At 41.7% G+C, this 6,234-nt stretch overlaps 1 pseudogene; it reads right to left on the bottom strand.

Annotated features, from left to right (window-relative positions):
- Window positions 1-1,063: 1,063 nt before the first annotated feature.
- Window positions 1,064-6,234, bottom strand: part of LOC138147665 (cell division cycle-associated protein 3 pseudogene) — a 55,849-nt pseudogene continuing 50,678 nt past the window's right edge.

Consider the following 6,234-nt stretch of genomic DNA (forward strand, 5'->3'; position numbering starts at 1 on the left):
TTTTTCATTTGTTTGGATCTGTTTTATAGTATCTTGATTTCACATAAAGTCATTAGCTTCCAATTGCTCCAATTTAATTTTGAAGGAATTATTCTCTTCAGTGAGTTTTTTGAATTCCTTTTCCATCTGGAAAATTCAGATTTTTAAGGCATTCTTCTCCTTATTGGCTTTTTGGGCCTCTTTTGCTATTTGAGTTAATCTACTTTTTAAGGTGTTATTTTCTCCAGTATTTTGTTGTCTACTTTAGCAGGCTGTTGACTCACTTTTCATTATTTTCTTGCATCATTCTCATTTTTCTTCCCAGTTTTTCCTCCACTTCTCTTACTTGATTTTCAAAATCCTTCTTGAGCTCCTCCATAGCCTGTAATCAGTTCGTATTTTTCTTGGAAGCTTTTGATGCAGGAGATCTGACTTTGATACTTTTTGTCCCCAAAAGGGAATCTATGGTCAGATTCCATTTCCTCTGCTTTCTCGTGTTGCCAGTCAATTACTTGACTTTTGAGTTCTTTGCCACAGTATAATGCAGCTTTCAGATGGAGAGAGCTTTGTACAAAATCACTGAGGTTTTCGAAGCTGCCAGAGCTATTAGTTGGGTGCTCTCTATGCAGCCCCCACAAACTCTGGCACACTGGCCACACACCCCAGGACCACCACCACCCAAGACCTCAATACAGATCCAAGCAGGTTAAAGTAAGAATGATTATCATCTGAGTGGTCACTTGGTCCCTCTACAATCTGCAGGCCAGTAGCTCTGGAAGCAGCCAAGTGGCAGCAGCTGCAGCTGCCACACCTCTATGACTTCTTGCCGCAGGGGCTGGGGACAGACAAAGCTCTTCCTTCACACTTCCAACAAAGTTCCCCACTGACATTTTATTTTCTCTTTGGTGTTTATGGGTTGAGAAGTCCGGAAACTGCCACCGCTGCTGGTGATCCACTATCCTGAGGTTTTTTTTTTTTTTTTAACTTTTTAAACTTTTTTTTTTAGTATGAAAGAAATCATACATACATCAAATACACACTGTACAAGGAGGGAATGAGGGAATTATCTGGAACTCAGAGATAAGGGGAGCAGGGAGATAATGGTTGACAAGACACACTTTCTTCTTCAGAGCTAATTATCTCAGTTTTGTTGGGAGGCAAGATGAATGAATGGGTCCATCTCTATGCTATTAAGGGAGGAGACAGAATGAAGCAGTCAAGTCCAGGAGGAGAGAGAAGTAGAGTCTAGTTATCAACCAAGGGACAATTCTGGTTCTCTTTGTTATGACCCTGATCCCAGACCCATGCAGTGATCTTCAGAGGGTGTCTAGTTCCCAGAATAGCTGTTTCTTTCCATTTTCCCACATTCTCACTCAGCACTGCAGACCATTTACTCTGCCAAGGCATAGGGGACCAGGGGAATTATCATCCTTCAGGGTGGTGAGAGGTGATCTTCCTAGGACCTTTCCAGTACCTTTCTTTCTAGAGGGCCTAGAACCTGAGGAACAAGGTGTCTCAGAATCTCTCAAGTATTTGTCAGGGTCCTGGCTGGTCATTGGATGTGCTGGAGGCTGTTCTGTTACTTCTGTAGTGTTTTCCTGTTTGTGGGAAACCCCAGTTTGGCTCAGGGAGGCTGGTAGTTTCTGGCTTTCAAGGGATAGTGAAGTATCCAGAGACATGTCCTGCTCAGGTTGTGATGAAAACTTCACAGGTAGGGCCAGCTCAGTGGAATGCTCTAGCTTAGAGGCTTCAGCCCCAAAGTCCTCACTAAGCTGCTTTACCAACTGGTTTGGAGGGTCTACTGTGCTAGTCTTCAAGGGTGTTTGGATAATGCCAAATGTGAGCAATCTGAGATCTGAACCTTGAGGTTGCTCCATATCCTTGGTCTCCACCACTTGCTGCTGCTGTGCCCTGAGGGAGGGACTTAATTGTGGTAAACTCTCCACCTGAATGGGGGTACAGAGAATGCCTGCATTGGGAGAATAAGGGTCTGTTAACTGGGCCAGATGCTTGTTGCATGTTGTAGGAAGGGGTGGGGGTGACCAGGATGCTCTTGAATGAGCCCGTTTTCACAGCTCCACCAGCCAGCTGTCCATGAGGGTGGGAAGATGGGAGGACTTTTTGGAGTCAAGCTTTTCTTGTGTACGTGTTCTGCTCTCCTGAATTCTGCTGTGGCTGCTGCGGGTCAAGGTTGCCCCAGGACAGGAACTATGGCTAATAGGGGACTGTGCTTGGCTCCCAGCCTGGTGTGATAGTCCCTTCCTGTTGGCCTGCTAGGCTTCCTTCAGTGGGAGATTTGCTTCTCTCTGTCTCTGTGTGGTTTGTGTAGCTTTAAAATGTGTTTAAAGTCATTTTTTACAGATATTGGAAATGGTTGGAGCTAAAGCCCATGCCAATTTTGTGCATTTACTGCACCATCTTGGCTCTGCCCTAAGGACAGACATCTTAAGGAAACTTAGTGCCTTCTGGGTGATATGCCCTCAAGGAGCTTAAAATCTAAAAATGAAAATATGAAATATGAAAATATGAAAGCCAGAGATGCACTAGATACAAAATAGAATGGATTATGGTATAGTGGGAGGAAAAAAAGGGGGAAAAAAGAATAACTGATTTTGGATTATGAGTAGGGTTCAAATTGATGGATTAATAAAATAATGCCTCAGATTCTTGCTAGCTCTCTGTAGAGATCACATTTTCTGCTCCTCATTAGCTACATATCCATGTCCACCTTTAAAAATCTTTGCTTGATAGCTATGGGGATGTTCTAGACAGGGGATAGTTTTGTGAGGTAAGACTCCAACTCTTCTATATATATTTTTTAGTTTACAGCATTCAGTTCCACAAGTTTTGGAGTTCCAAATTTCCTCTCTCTCCCTTTCCCCCTCCTCCCCCAGGAGGCATGCAATCTGATAGACACACCTTCCCATTAAACATTAGTCAAGTTGTAAAGAATTATAACCAATCAAATGAAGCACAAAAAAAGAAGAAACAAAACAAAAAAGAGAGAGAGCAAGTAGCTTGCTCCAATCTGCATTCAGACTCCATAATTCTTCCTCTGAATGTAGTCTTTTCCATCATGAGTCTTTTGGAGTTGTTTTATAACCTTGCTTTGCTGAGGAGAGCCCTGTCTATCAAAGTTAGTCATCACAGATATAATGGGTCTGTAATTGTGTACAATGTTCTCCTGGTTCTGCTCCTCTCACTCAGCATCATTTTATATAAGTCTCTCCAGGTTATTTAAGCAAACATATATATATATATATATATAATTTACTTAGTTCAGGGGGAAAAGGCAGCACCCTGAACTTTAGAAAATACAAACAAAAATTGTAGCAGACAAAAAACACAGACAGAGAAAATGACACAGTTCAACAAAACAATAGGGCTTATAGATGTTTGACCATTACATACATACAATGTTAGTTACTAGAGAGAGATGCACCACCATCTGAGTTTTCAAAGGCGGGGGTTTCAATGGCTGCCCAGAGTCTCTTCTGGCCATTTCACACATCTCTTCCCATAAGTGAGCCCCAAAGCAAAACCTTACCTCAGAGGTATATATAACATTCTCCAGGGTCAGAGAACATCACAACTTTTGTGAGCAATTGCCTAATTACAAACTAACAGAAGGTGGCCCTTCTTGAAAAACAAGCCTCCTAGCAAGTTTCTCTTGTGTGTTTCAAGTGCCCTTAAGGGGCAGGGAAGATCTTCAAATTCCCTTACCATTACACATGTAAATGTGATATCATATTGCTTGCATTCTCCAGTGAGTGGAGGAAGGGGATTGAGGAAGGAAACAATTTGAAATTCAAAATTTAAAAATAATATTTAACTGCTCAAAAATAAAACATTTCTAAATCACAGACTCATCAAAACAATCACTTAATAAACATATATTCAATAAAAACAATGTAAATTGCTTAGCATTATGTTAGGCACTAGGGATACAAATAGAAAGCATAAAATGTGGCTCCTGTATGGTTTTATAGCTAGAAAATAGTAAGAGATAACCTTGTTCAAAGCCTTCATTTCATAAATGAAAAACTTAGGCCCCATTCTATCCCTGTGGAGTTGAATGCAATTGTACATCATACTCTCCATGTTTTTATATTTGCTGTCTGCCCTCTTTCAACCAGCCTAGATGAATTTGAAGTTCCAACGCCACCTACTCTCCCCATTCATTTCCATACTAGCATACAATTTTATTTGTGAAATACAAGAGGGCTAATAAGGCTAGTGATCTTATTTAAATATAAGATCACACTGTGACAGGGACAGGATTCAAAAGGCCATTCTCTGACAATAAATTTAGCACTTTTCTCCATTATTACTTGCTCTTGATAAAAAATATTTTGGGGGGGGGGAGGGTGAAGCCAAGATGGACGAATGGAAGCAGGAACATTTCTAAGCTCCTCCATGAATCCCATCACTAAACTTTAAAAAGTTTATCTGAATGTATTTTAGAGAGACAGAATCCCTAGGGAGATGGAGCATGGCAGATTCCCAGCCCAGAAAAGTTCCTGCATAGGTCTGGGCAGGGGAAGCACAGAGCAAGCAGGGCTGCACCAGCAGGGACTTGAGAGCAGACAATAACTGAGTGATAAGGAGCACCAGCCAGCAGACTCACCCACCCCCAGGGTATTCACAGCTGTCTTACCACAGGATGGAGGATGAGTTGGAGGTGGGTAAGAGAAAGCACAGGGCCCACAGCAGAGACAGCAGATTCTTCTGGGGCTATCAGTCCACAGCCTGGAAGATTAAAAATCATCTACCTGAATTTCCAGGAGCCAAGATGGCAGAGTAATCCCTAGCTGCTCCTTTTTCCCCCTCTCTGACTCCAAAAATCCAGAGATAAATGTCCCAACCAGAGTAAAATCCTGAAATAGTGGATTTTTAGTGGCATAGGAGTCACTGAGAAAGGGTGCAACTGAGGCAGTAAGGTGTCTGATGGAAGGCTGGGAGGGGTCCCAACAAGCCCCACCTCAGCTGATCAACAGGAGATCCAGAAGCTCAGGGTAGTGGAGCCAGCAAGCACTAACAACCCAAGCCCAGGTGGGCCTTAGAACCACCAGGGGAATATGACACCAATTCAACAGACACCAGCTCTGCTGGCTGCCAGCTGCTGAGCCTGCCTGAGCTGTAGTCCAGGGGGGAATAGAGGTGGAAATCTGAAGTGGTAATCTCCCCCACAGATAACTCTGAAAGCCTCAGGGTAATTCAGTGGAAACACTGAGAGACCTGACCTTGGCTTCAGCCTAGACACCCAGAGGTTACAGCACAGTAAGTCAACAACCAGGAATCTAGTTTCCAGCTTACCCTGAGGCTTTCAGAGTACTTTATTACATATTATATACATAGTATTTTATTACAATCATATATCACAACTTGTTTAGCCATTCCCCAATTGATAGGCATCCCCTTAATTTCCGATTCTTTGCCACCACAAAAAGAGCTATTATAAATATTTTTGTACGTATCGGTCTTCCTCACACTTCAATGATCTCTTTGGGAAACAACCATAGAAGTGGTATTGCTGGGTCAAAGGGAATGAAATTGTTTATAGCCCTTTGGGCAAAGTTCCAGATTGCTCTCCAGAATGGTTGATTCAGTTCACAACTCCACCAACAATGTATTAGTGTTCCTTTATTTTATTTTAGTTTTTCCTTTTTGGAGGGCAGTTGGGGTTAAGTGACGCCCATGGTCACATGGCTAGTTTTTGTGTTACGTGTATGAGGCTGCATTTGAACTCACGTCCTCTTGACTCCAGGGCTAGTGCTCTCTACTCACTGTGCCACCTAGCTGTCCCTTAGTGTTCTATTTCTTCCACATCCTCTCCAGCATTTTTCATTTTCCTGTTTTGTCATCTTAGCAAATCCGACTGGTGGGATGTGGTACCTCAGAGTTGTTTTGATTTGCATTTCTCTAATCAATAGTAAATTAGAGCATTTTTTCATGTGCTTATAGATATCTTTAATTCCTTCCTCTGAAAACTTCCTGTTCATATCTTTTGACCATTTATCAGTTGGGGCATGACTTATATTCATGTAGATTTAACTCAATTCTCTGTATATTTCAGAAATGAAGCTTTTATTAGAGACATTGGGTATAAAAATTCTTTCCCGATTTTCTACTTCCTTCTTAATCTTGGTAACATTGGCTTTTTTTTAATAGAAACTTTTCAATTTAATGTAATCAAAATTACCTTTTTTTTGCATTTTCTATTGTTCTCTAATTTGTGTTTGGTTATAAAGGCTT

The sequence above is a fragment of the Petaurus breviceps genome, unplaced genomic scaffold, assembly GCF_028583685.1.
Source record: "Petaurus breviceps papuanus isolate PSGF00001 unplaced genomic scaffold, PetGlider_PUasm1.0 90804, whole genome shotgun sequence".
NCBI lineage: Eukaryota > Metazoa > Chordata > Mammalia > Diprotodontia > Petauridae > Petaurus > Petaurus breviceps.